Raw genomic sequence first — 13799 nt, 5'->3', positions numbered from 1 at the left:
AAAGGAACAAATAGTTGATATTTTTACTAAGCCTTTGCCTACAAATATATTTATCTATTTGAGAGAAAAGTTAGGGGTATCCACCCCTCCTAATGAGAACTAGATGCATTGAGTTGCATCAATCTAGTGGACTTCAGAAGTCTTATCCTTTTATCTAGATTAGTGAGTTGGTGTTGCTCCTCTGCTGGATTAGTCTGTATTTTGGGGAGAGAGATTTATGTTTCATATTCTAAGGAAGTGATTTTGGTTTTTTGTTCTTTGGAATTTTTGTCAAAGGGGGAGAGAGAACATGTGAAACTAATTTATATATCTTGATCTTAGGGGCAGTTTGCTGGAGATATCTTCTTTCTTTGCATTGACTATTTTTCACATTCCTATGTTGTCATCAATGCCAAATGAGGAGATTGTTGGATATTGTTGGTCATTGTTGCTGCTAGGATATGTTGTTGTCATTGATGTCAACATATTCCTATGTATTACTCTGGTGAGATTGCAGATTGGGAAGATCTTATGATCTAGTTTGTTGTTTTTTTTTGTTGATCACTATTTTGTAGAGCTTGTTATATCCTCTGATATATTCTGGTGTGACCAGATCTTGTGATTTTTTGGGATATTGCTTGGGATGGTCTTATGTATCTTCATTTCAGATGGATCGTGCAAGTTATCTTTCGTCGTGATAGTTACCGATTCCTTGTGTTCTTGAGCTTTCAAATATTGATCAATCAAGATTTGACAAGTGGTTTTGATGCAGTTGTTATTGATGATTCTAATATTTTTGTTGGTGTTTCATATTCATGTCCTATTTGTTTTGGTGATCCGCATTGATCATTATTTGAGCTTTTGATGGTTTCTATAAATCGGTGATGAATTTCATGTTATGCGGTTTACTTGGTGGTGTAGCGTGTTGTGGTTGATCTTGGTGTGATTTCTGATGGCATCGTGCATTTGGGAGTTTTTTTTAGGACTATGTTATTCTATGTAAACCATTTAATTGGTCTAGTGGCTAATCTTTGTATTGTGTGATGTAATTTTTTAATTGAGGGTTGAGGGTTTAGCTAACCTTGTTATCAAGGTTGATGATTTATATATATATATATAGGTGATATATTCATGTAATTTAGCTGTTAATGTTAAGTCAGCATTATCAAAGAGAGGTTTATGTGCAGACAAGTTATTTATCCTTTGATGTTGAGATTGAGATGAGTTTGGTGTTGCAGAGTAGAAAACTGTGCTTAACTGGAACTGTAATCTGGCATTTGGAGATGTTATTCTTTCAATTCATTTCTTCCGGATTGTAGTCTAAATCTTATTGTAATTTAGTGAGACTTCCCTAAGGGTTGTAGCCTTCCAGGACATTATCATTTGAGCAATGAGCTCTAGGAAGTGTTCCTGAATGCAAGTACATTCCCCATTATAATATTTTTACATACTACTGCAGAGTATCATTTTAATGTTGGTAGGTTCCCATTGTGGTTTTTCCCTTAACCAAGTTTTCCACATCAAAATCTTGGTGTTGTGTGTTGTGCTTTCAAATTTCTTATCTGTCTTATTAGTGCAGTTTATCAAATCTGTGTTTTTTGTTTAAGTTTGGTATTCCAATGAAGACTGATTCACCCCCCCCCCTCCTTAGTCTTCCTTCCTACTTGCTACTAACAAGAGGAACTCATGATGCAGTGGGAGACTATGGTGGAGCTGCGAGGGGAGTTGAGGGGCTTGTGCTCATGGAGCACCACTACTATGAGATCCCATTCCACCTTAGTGAGACAACCCTCATGCTGAGATCAGGATCCTCTAACACCTGTGACTTTAGGGACCCGTCCACCACTGAGGTCGTGAGATATTTTTGTAGAGATTCTTCCATGGTTTTTATTCATCGGATGTATAGAATTATTTTGATGTATATATGGATGTATTTGTATTTCATAGATACGTATGCTAGCATCACATATTTTTGTAGTGATGTGATACATGTACATTGACATTGACATTGACATTATCCATAAACATATATATAAAATATTCATCATTCTGATCTTATCTTGTGTTGTTATGGATGGATGAACTTTTTATCTTATATGCTCATTGTATACATGCTCATGTGGTGGATGGTTTAGATTAGATGTACATCATGATTTAATAGTGTTGTAATTAAATTGCATGATGTTGCTGAGATATAGATAGAATGCGTATATACCTATACGCACACACACACAGAGACCTAAATATGCACAGTCACTTCATAACACAAAAATGAGAAAATGTTGTGTTGATGAAGATATACATACCGTTAGGCACATGATACATACAACTTATTTTCTATGCATAATATCAACACAGATGCGCAGTGTTGATAGGTTCTTTGAGGGGTGTACCATCCATTTAAGATAAGCCATAGGCTCTCAACCCATAAACAAAGGTGACAATATATGGCCCTAACCAATTTGGGCTAAATTTTCCTCTTTTGTCAAGAGATGCATTGATATTTCTCTAATTCTCACAAAGAACCAACTCACCTATCTTAAAGGCTCAGTGTAGCACACTCTAGTTTTATTTCTTAGATAAGGAATTTAATTGATAAGCTTGAAGGTGTTGAAGGGCCTTTAAATGAAGTTCATCCAACAACTCAAGCTGATTAAGACAAAGAGTATAATAAGAATCATCATCGATAACCCCTTTCAGGGAGATGCGCAGTGATGGAATCTCCAACTCAAGGGGCATGATAGTATCAGTGCCATACATGAGGTTATAAGGCGTCATCTTGGTAGCCATACAAACACTCATGTGATAGGTCAATAATGCATATACTAACTAAATATACCAGTCTTTGGCATATTTAGTAACGGTTTTATGTAAAATCTATTCAATAGTATTGTTAGATGCTTTCGCTTGACCATTAGATTGAGGATAATAAGGTGTAGAGAAATGATGTCGGATGTGAAACTTCTCAAGGAAATGCTTAACCTCTTTGTTCTTAAATGGCATACCATTATTAGAAACAAGGGTAGAAGGTAAGCCAAAACAGGAAATGATGAAGCCACAAATCATGTCAGCGATGGTGGATCTCAATGGTATAGCTTCAACCCACATGATGAAATAATTTGTAGCAGTAATAATAAAGACATGACCTTTAGACAAAGGGGGAGATATCTTGCCAATGATATCCAAACCCCATGTCTAAAAAGGCCATGGAGAAGATTGAGTTTGGAGCTCGTGTGCGGAGGCTCGAATCAAATTACTCTGTTGTTGAAATTGGGGGTGCTTCTTGACAAAGGCAAAGAAATCTTGTTCCATTATTTTCCAATAATACCCCATGTGAATTGGTTTGTGGATCAAAGATATTCCCCCAAAGTGCCCACCTCCAAGGCCTGAATGGGTCTTCAAAAGGGCAAGGGGTATCTCAGCTTTTGTCAAACAATGCAAAAGAAGACCATTATAAGATCTTCTATAAAGCATATTAGATAAAATAATGTAGCAAGTGGACAGCTTCCAAATTCACACACGTGAGTTTTTGTTGGCATCATTGGGAAAGTTTCCAGTTTTGAGGTAATTATAGATGTGTGTAAACCATTCTCTAGAATCGATATGAGCACACATTAAGCTGTCAAATTGGGTTTGATCAGTCACACCTAGAGAGCGAAGGAATTGTACCACAAAATGATATTTGTCTTGACCAAAGTTCGGGCCTATATATGGTGAAAGTGGATAACAATAATAATGATATTGAAAGGCTAAATGAATTCAACCACAAAACCCTAGCCTAACAACAACAAAGATCCACCATAACATATGAAGATTACCTAAGACAATGCAAATCAAATGAAATCACAAAGATTATACCATCACATGTCCAATAGGGTTTGGATCTCCATTCTTCCTATCTCCATTGATCTTGCTTGATATATTTGCTCTCAGATTTTATGTGCACAAGAGCTCAACAAAGAATGAAATGTGGTTGCAAGTAGGATCGCCTATGTTCAAAAGTGTATTGTAGTCAAGTAGTCAACGGGGGGCTGAATGCATAGTGAATGTAATCAATTGATTAAGATGCATAGATTGATTAGAATGATTGATTAGGGTTGATAATGAAGGAAGCATCTCTTTATATAGAAGACACTATAAGAAATGGAGGGATAAGATTGAGAGGTGTAAAAGGAGGTCAGCTATGATTAGAGGGTAGGTAAAGGAAATAATAAAATAATGAAAGGGGTAGGTAGTGTATGAATTAAGAGATGAATGACATGTGTCATGGGTAGAAAAGGTTAATGAATTAATTAAATAAATAAAGATTTATTTAATTAATAGAAGAATAGGGTTCAATTAAATAAATAAGATATTTATTTAATTTAGGAAAAGGATAATTTAAATAAATAAATGTATTTATTTAAATGAGAAATAAGGCTAGAAGAGGATAAATGAATTAATTAAATAAATAAAGATTTATTTAATTAATAGATGAATTAGGCTAAAATAATTAAATAAATAAAAATATTTATTTAATTAGACTGGACAATTTTAGGTGTCTACATTTTGCCCCTCTTTGAAACAATACGGCTTGTCGCGTTGTTTCAAAGAAGATAAGATGAACTGATACAAAGTTGCCCCAAGATGGGAATGATATGCCCCCTTGAGAGATTGGATGAAAATGTGTGAAAAGACCATAGACAATCTCTCGATAAGAAAGAAAGGCTAGAATGGACTGACCAAATAAAGTGACAGAGTCATGGGATAATGAAGACTGACACAGGAGACTAGGGCTAGGGTAGTCTATAAGATAGACCACGAGGGGAAAACATCCACACATCCAAGAGATCAGAGTGCAGAGCAAGATAGAGCAGTAGCAATCAGCAGCGATGGAAATGGCTCATAGATTCGATCGCGTTCATCGATTTTAGAGGCCAACAGAGGCAGGAGAGCCAGTAAGTACCACAAAACCTCCTTGTACTTTGATGCATTTATTGTTGTCATTAATGCATGCTAGGTAGAGTAATAAATGCACTTATAATAGGGTCCAAAAAATGTCAAAAATGTGTAGGCGTGTCTGCATTGGTGCCAGGCACGTTTATGCGGTCTAAAAGAGCATTTATGTCATGAAAGCATGTTTGTGTCCAAAAATGTGAATTTGTGTCTTCTAGGTCAAATCGGCAGTTCTGTGATGAACATACGCTATCGATTGGATAAGCTGCTGAGAGGATACACTCAAGTAGGTCCTCTAGGGAAGACTAGGATAACAAATAGGGCTAGGATTGACAATTCTGTGATAGAACATACATTGCCAATTAGGAAACTACTCAAGAGGAGTCACTCAAGCATAGGCCCTAGGATAAGATAGATCAAGGCACTTTGTGATGAACAGTGAGTACCAAGATATGAGCAGCACTTTGTGATGAACAGGGAGTACTAAAATATGAGCAGCACTTTGTGATGAACAGGGAGTGCCAAACATGTAGTACTTTGTGATGAACAGGGAGTACCACTAGGATAGAAGTAACACTTTGTGATGAATAGTGAGTGTCACTAGGACTGAGATGATTGATTTGTGTGACTACAGGAGTATTTGCCTATGCTAGAGTCATGAGAGAGATTCTCGTCGACTTAGAGGTTGCGACCTGAGTTGACAACCGAGGATCGAGCTATGATTGAGGCTATGGGATTGAGACATATTCTGTATGTGCCTAAGTTTCGGGTGAACATGGGATTGTTGACTGCACTGGAGGAGAGGTGGCACTCTATGACTTGCACTTTTCATTTGCCGATGGGGGAGATGACAATCACCCTAGAGGATGTATACAGGATTCTATGGATACCGATCGATGGGGAGTTGATTCCGTATGATCGAGATGGAGATAGGGAGGCCCTGAGACAAGTGTTTCAGGATCCAGGACTAGAGATGAGGGTTGGACATGTGGCATGGGACATGATGACACAAACATGATTAGCACTACCAGTAGTGTTGGCAGGAGTTATCAATGGTTTCCTCTATCCGGATAGGGTGACATGAGGGGTGGCTACAGAGGACACAGGGGCCAAGAGAGAGGAAGCAACTCTTGCCATTGGATTTGCATAATGGTTTTTTGTTCATAAAATATTGTCGATTGTGTAAGTAGTGAAATATTTCAGCATGGTTGTGACCAAATCCTTATACTAAGATAATTTCAGTTGTTTAACACAATAAGAACCTGTAACCTAGTTTACAATAAGCTTAGAGTCCCCATAGATGTAGATGTTTTTCACATCCATGGCAATCATGGTACGTAACCCCACATTCAGGGATTCGTACTCAATGATTTTGTGAGTGCAATGAAATTCTGAATGAAATGAGAGAGGGACTAATTTTCCTTTGGGTGAGACCAAGACCACACCTACTCCTGAATCAGTCTTGCATCTCGATCTGTCAAAATACATGTCCCATACAAATTCATGATCAGTGACTAATACATCTTCATCAGGAAAAAGATCCAAGGTAGGAAAAGATTTTACAGATGGGGCATTGGCCAACTGATTAGTTTTGATCTGCTCTTTAATTGAATTTTGGGTTATGAACTTTAAGTCAAACTCAGAGAACAACATCACCCACTTAGCCAACCTTTCTAAAAGATCAAATTTTGAAAAGAGATGCTTAAGGATATCATTTCTAGCTATAACTCAAGTTCTTGCATGGAGGATGTAATGCCTTAACTTCTGTGTTGAAAAAATGGGAGCTAGACATTATTTTTTCATAGCATAATATTGAGTCCCATATTCTATCAAAGTGTGACTACTATAGTAGACTTCTCTTTCTTAGCCTTCATCATTGCGTTGGGCTAGCAGGGTTGCTAGAGCATGAGACGAGGCAAATATGTAAAGAAAGAAAGGTTTATCAGACATAGCTAGCATTAGAATGGGAGGATTAGACAATTAACTCTTAATAGAATTGAAAGGTTTGTGGCATCCCTCATTCCATTTGAAATGAACATATTTCTTTAACAGTTGCATGAAAGGAAGGGTACGATCAACCAATTACGCCATGAATCTACAAATGGCTTGAACCTTCCCTTGCAAACTATGAAGATGAGAAATATTTCTATGTGGAGGTATGTTTACAATTGCATCAATTTTATCAGTGGATCTATCTCGATTCCTCGACGAGAGATAATAAATCCTAAAATTTTTGTGACATCAACACCAAAAACACATTTAAGGGGATTCAATCTCATTTTGTATAACCGAAGTCTTTCAAAGACGAACAAAATATTTTTAATATGCATTTGGTGCACGATAGACTTTACTAAGATATCATCAACATATTCTTCCAAGATCTTATGGATGAAATCGTGAAATATTAGGGTCATGGCTTGTTGATAGGTTGTTCCTTCATTTTTCAACCCAAACGACATAATAACATAGTAAAAGGTTCCCCAAGGAGTTGTCAAGGAAATTTAATATTGATCTTCTATATTAATACGAATTTGGTTGTACCTTGAGAAACCATCCATGAAAGAGAGCAAAGCATAACCTATGGTTGAATCTATGATCATGTCAATATTTGGGAGTGGAAAGTCATCCTTAAGGGAAGCTTCATTCACATCTTGGAAGTCAATGCAGATGCGGATTCGACCATCAGGTTTGCTAATAGGAAAAATGTTTGAGATCGAAGGCAAATAGTCGATAGGACAAATAAAATGAGATTTTAAAATCTTTTCTATCTTTGTCTTAACTAATAATGCCACCTTAGGATTGATTTTTTGAGTCTTTTGTTTCACCGGTTTAGCAACAAGACTAATTGCAATATTATGTACCACAATTGACTCACCAATGCTTGACATTTCTTCATGAGACCAAGCAAAGATGTCATGGAATTGATGTAGAAGATCAAAATATTCCTTAAACTCCTCACAAGATAAGAACTTCCTGACTTTAATGGCTTTGTTAGGAGTTTTATCACTCATAATGACATCAATAGTTTCACCACTAAGGAGTTCACTACAATCTTCCGCATGAGACATGGGTATATGCTCCTCACTATAAAAGGAGGGTGTCCCCTATTCAATGGATTCCCCAAAATATGTTTGGGTATTCAAGCAATAAGGGAATCAATGTTTATGGTGATAATTGTTGGCATTGAGTTGTCATTGATGTCAAATAGTATTGTAGGCTACCGGTAGAAGTATGTCAAACCGGTATGAAGAAGATTGAACCGGCATAAGGAAGATTAACATGAAGGCATGTCAACCGGTATGGTGGAAGACAAGTAGTTATTAAGACTATCAGTGACTTCATCGGTATGTGGTGAGATGCATATGTGTGTTAGCATGTTGAGTGATAACCAGTAGACCATGAACCAGTTTGGAGGATGGCTTCTTGTTTATGATGAAGAGGCAGAATGTTAAAAATGATCACAAACCACCCGAGGTGAAGATGTGCTATCGGTGTAGTGTGCACTATCGGTTAGCAAGAGGAGAAGGTCTCATTGGTAAGAGCTTGTGTTGATATGAGTTTGTTGAATGTTCAAGTGTAAACCAACCTTGTGTTGGTGAGCTGAGTGTATGACCATTGGTATGTCATGTGGAGATGAGGTGGCAAGCATGCAGAGGTTGGTGAAGTTTCCATCGACATGGTTGTTGAAACAGATAGTCAACATTAATGAAATAGCCACAAATCATGGGATAATAACAGATTTATATGACTTGAGGAAGAAAGAATGACAGAGAAAGGTTAGGGAGTAGTTGGTGCCTAGATCGAAGAAAAGAAATTAGACTGCAAGAAGACCTCAAGAAGGAAACAATTGGGCTTTAAATGAGTCGACAGATTTCAAGGCTGAAAATTGTGGATGAGATTACTATCTTTAGCAAATATGAATTGGATGTTGGAATATGCATACAGATGCATTCCTCCAATGCAGGTGATCAATCCAAGATGGATCGGAATAGATTAGATGAAGATTTTGTTAGAAGAAGGAAACCCTAACCGCCCTTAGTTTTGAATTGATTCTTGGTGAGAAAGCTCAAGTTTAAATATGATGACTTGAGACTGTGATTTTTGTTGCTGAAGTGTGAAGGCAAATGTGAAATTGTTGTTTGAGAGCTGAAGAGATAAAAAATTGATGTGTTTATGAGTGAATATTGTACCGGTAAGGACAAGCAAAGTAAACCAGTGTAAGGAACAAACTGGTGGAGGAAGCAAAGAACACAAACGTGACAAACCAACAAAAGCTGAACCTGAAAAAGAGTGATCAAGTGTGAGTTGAAGAGTGAAGACATTATGAGAGGAGACTTAGAAAATTTATTAGTAAAGAAGAGTTGTAGAGTGCGTGGAGAGAACACATACCGGTAAGGTTGAAATCGACAAAGCAGTATATTGTAAGGTTGTAAAACTTTGTTTGTAATAGGGATTTCATTTGTATAAATGAATCTTATATTGTTTCCACTAAGTTGGTGCTTAGTGCAGGGGTTGTAGCCTATAACCAGTGTAGGGTTTGGTTCTCCTTTGAGTTAGTGCTCCTTGGGTTGGTGCCCTAAAAACTATAATTATATCTTTTACATTGTGAGGCTGGATTGGAGCAGAAGATCTTCAACAACTATTCTCACTGAGGTTTTTCCCACATTGGGTTTTCCTCATACATCTTGTGTTATGTGTTGCATATTCATGTGTGTGAAGTATTAATCTTTTAGGTATTTCTCTTGCACACCTTGATTGCATTGCTTTGGTAACCAGTTTGTATATTATTTGTTTCATATCAAATCGGTATAGCTCTGTTTAAAATAAAATTGTTTAAGTCACTGATTCACCCCCCTCTTAGTGATCTATTATGTACCAAAATTGACTCATAAATGCCTGACATTTCTTCATGAGACCAAGCAAAGATGTCAAGGAATTGACGTAGAAGATTAGAATATTCCTTAAACTCCTCAAAAGATAAGAACTTCCTGACTTAAATCGCTTTGTCAGGAGTTTTATCACTCATAATGACATCAATAGTTTCACCACTAAGGAGTTCACTATAGTCTTCCGGATGAGACATGAGTATATGCTCCTCATTAGAAGAGGAGGTTACCCCTGTTCAATGGATTCCCCAAAATATGCTTGGGTATTCAAGAAATAAGGGAATCAACATTTATGGTGATAAGAGGGAAAAATATCATACGCGCCTAGAAACTCCTTCAAGGACTCTTCTCAAGGAAAAAGGTCCAATGGAATTTCATTAAGCAAAGGAGTATTATCAATAAGTTTTGAATGAACAAGTTTAACAGGAAGAGGGTTGGCTGAAATTATGTTAACAATTAACCATGGTTTCGTCTTTCGACCTATAGGGTGATATCCTAATCCGGTGTTGTGGTGACAAGGTTTGGCTTCTAAAGGAATTTGAATAGCTTACTCATTAGGTCCACAACCATTCCTGTCATAGCCAAGTTGTGATACAAGCTTGTATCTAGGACCATAAATGTCTTGCAATTCCTTAAATGAAGGAGGTTTTATGTAGAAAAGGTGATCAACATGATAAGCATCACTTGCCTTTATGGACGCATAGTCATCTTTTGTAGCCAAGGTGAATGAGATCTTAGAAAAATTCAAATGGATAGGATCAACCTTGTATTCACCAACATGAGAGTCGGTAAAATATAAGGAGCCTTAATCATCACCCAAGCATGCATTTTCCTTTGATGGAGAAGGTAATTTAACTGGAGAAGACTTAACAGAAGTAGAATCAAGTGTTTTTACCTTGAGGAGATCTACCTTCAGGGAGTCTTCTTTTAGAGAATCTTGCTCCCTAGGTGATTTCTCCTCCATGAAATATTGCTTTCTAGGGACTTCCTCCTTTTGTTCTTCCTTTTTAGGGGATGAAAAGAGTAGAATTCATCACCGAAGAAGATAGAGTAGGCATATAATTTTGAAATTAAGGTGCAACTGAGGCTTGACTCACTACTGCTATCTGACATAGACCCATAGCCTCAGGGTTGGCATTGATTGTGACAATTTGGTTGTTAGCTACAAACATCATAGATCCATGAAGCATAGACAATACACCTCCCAAAGTATGAAGTCATGGTCTTCCCAAAAGGAGGTTATAGGAAAGAAGACCTAACATCACATGCACAAGGGTTGGGATAGTAACAGGCCCAACCTTTAAGGACAATATGACGGTCCCCACATCAATTTTACCACTATTGTCGAATCCTCGAATAAACAAGGAGGAGGTTGCAAAGAGTTTGGGTCCACCTTGATTTTTGGCAACAAATCCAAGCCACAAACATTAAGTATAGAACATGTAACAACAAGTGTTCGTCTAATACCAACACCATCACATGAATAATTATCATTAAAGGATCTGCCAAATTTATCACTTCTAGAGGTGGAAGTTCATGGGGATAAAAAGTAATATTGGATGAATCCGCACGAATATGATCCATCAACGCATTCACATCCGCTAGTCTCACAGAAGAAGGAAACAAGATCTTTTGCAAGGCTTCCTGTTGCATATCTTAATACACCGAAGCAATTTGGAGCAAATCTCATCACTAGCAGGAGTAACCTTGAGTTGCTCGATAAGATTGTAATCACTAGTTCATGTAATACCCTAAAATGGTCATCTAAACTATGAGCCCCTAATCTCGACAACATCACCAAGGTCCTAACCAAAGGCAATTAAATAAATCTTGAGCACAGAATTAATTCTTTAATCATCAAATGTCACATGGCAAAATTAATCAACCAATATTAATTAAATATTTATTTAATTAATTAAATCATTCCAAGTAAATCATTTTAAACAATTATCTTATTTATTTTAATTGAATATCCTAGCATATTTAATTAAATAAATCGATTTGACATCAAATCTTCAAAAAAGGAAATAAATCATCAAAAAGGAATTAATTGACCAAGAAAGAATTAAAAATCTGAGAAAAGAAATCAATTGGAGATAATCTTGAAAAAACAAATTATAAATTGATAAATAATCTCAAAGAAAGCAATTAAAATAATTAAATATTAAAATTGAATGAAATAGAGAACAAATTAGGTTTTTCTGATTTTATCTTAATTTTAGTTCAATTTCCTTTAAAACTAAGAAAAGCATCCAATCACATCAATTCACCTTGATTGTGCTTCCTCTTGGAAAATCTTGACCGCTCATCATCATTTGATCTCAGCCTTTGGTTTCTTCTTGAATTTTCTATAAATTCAGGCTCTCATCTCTCATTAGAAAATCCTAGAGAATATATTGTTATTATGTTGTTTTTTCTCTAGGATCATTGAGAATTTGCATTGAGATATTGCATATTAGTTATTGCATACATATTTAAATCATTTAGCTTAAATATGCATATATTGCTTAAATCGTGTTAGATTAATCTTGCATATCTAGCTTAAATCTTGCATCCATCTATCTTAAATCCATGCTCATATAGATTTAAAAATCCTTCGTTTAGGTGTTGTCTAGTCACTGGATAGCTTAGCAATCTAAGAGCAATCTAAACTCGCATCTACTAGAAGGCAATGGATCGATTTGTTATGGTTTTATTATTCATGTTTATATCTGTCTAACCATGCATGTAATGACTTAATTGAAGTGTTGTGTATTTCAGATATAGATACAGGTCCACTTTTCACACACATTTCTGGCGCCGACCGTGGGGTAGAAGACTACTTTTTCGGCCTCAAAATCTTTTTTTTAATCCTGCAAGTTTCGTCCATACAATCTCTGTGAAATATCATATGAGTAGTTTTACTACATCATACAACATTATATTGAAGCCTGTTATTTGTCGTACGACATTATATTGAAGCCTGTTATTTGTCCTACGAATCAAAAAATGTTGTCGTACGATATTCTATTCTGAATATTTGATTTTGTCTTCTGTCGTCCTGTGCTTATTTCTAACTCGTACGACAAAATCCTTTTGTCATTTCATTCTATGGGAATTGTCGTACAATTCTATTTTCTATTGGATTAAAGCAAGTTTCACTTTTTCAAGATTTTTTTCTTAAATTAAATTTTGATTACGCTAATACTAACCCTAAATTGTCTTCTGTCTACTTGGTATTTTCACAGCCTAACCAGTTTCTTGCAAGACGCTTATCAAAGAATTTATCAAACAAACATACGCATGTCAAAGAATAAAAACAACATGACTACTGATACGTTGTTTTTGCAGGTTGCCTAAAGGGAATCAATCAAACATTGTGTATTCTTAATTTTTTTTAGGCACCTAACTTGCTATCTGGTTAATGAACAAATTTGTCTTTTGTGTTTTTAGAAAATTCTGAAAGGTAGGAGAGTGTGCTCTTGTCTTTTTTTAGACAATCAGAAATCTAGACCCTTAAGGCATTTTCGTTGTTTGAGATTTGTACATCTTTAGCAGGCATGCCCTCCCAAGGGGTTGAAAAACTCTTAAAGTCGTTACAACCAATGTGAGGGGAACGACCTTAGTGGAAATGGCTAAATGCCAATTACTCCAACCCACTATAAAATAAATGTGATTTGATGAAAATCAAGTCAACAACAGTGCTTAGGAATAGCTCTCCTTAGTACCTTTGGGTATATTGAACCTTGGTTTTCAAGGCTGGGAGACCTCTTAATTGAGTTTATATCTCAACGCGCCGAACGAAACCCTTACTAGATCCAATTAAAATTAGAAGCTACCTGATTCACCTCCAAAAGGTTGATAATCTTTGTGCAAGAGAGATAGTAACTCTCCCAAGAGACTTGCCATATCGTGCCCCCATTAGCATTTGGAGTCAGCTAATACGGCATTGAGAATCCATTGCATGAGACTCAGCAGCCGTATTCTGATTAACTATTGGGTGTGTACCTAAGTCAGTAA

Source organism: Cryptomeria japonica, chromosome 6 (genome assembly GCF_030272615.1).
Source record: "Cryptomeria japonica chromosome 6, Sugi_1.0, whole genome shotgun sequence".
Taxonomy (NCBI): domain Eukaryota; kingdom Viridiplantae; phylum Streptophyta; class Pinopsida; order Cupressales; family Cupressaceae; genus Cryptomeria; species Cryptomeria japonica.
This window is presented reverse-complemented; position numbering follows the sequence as displayed.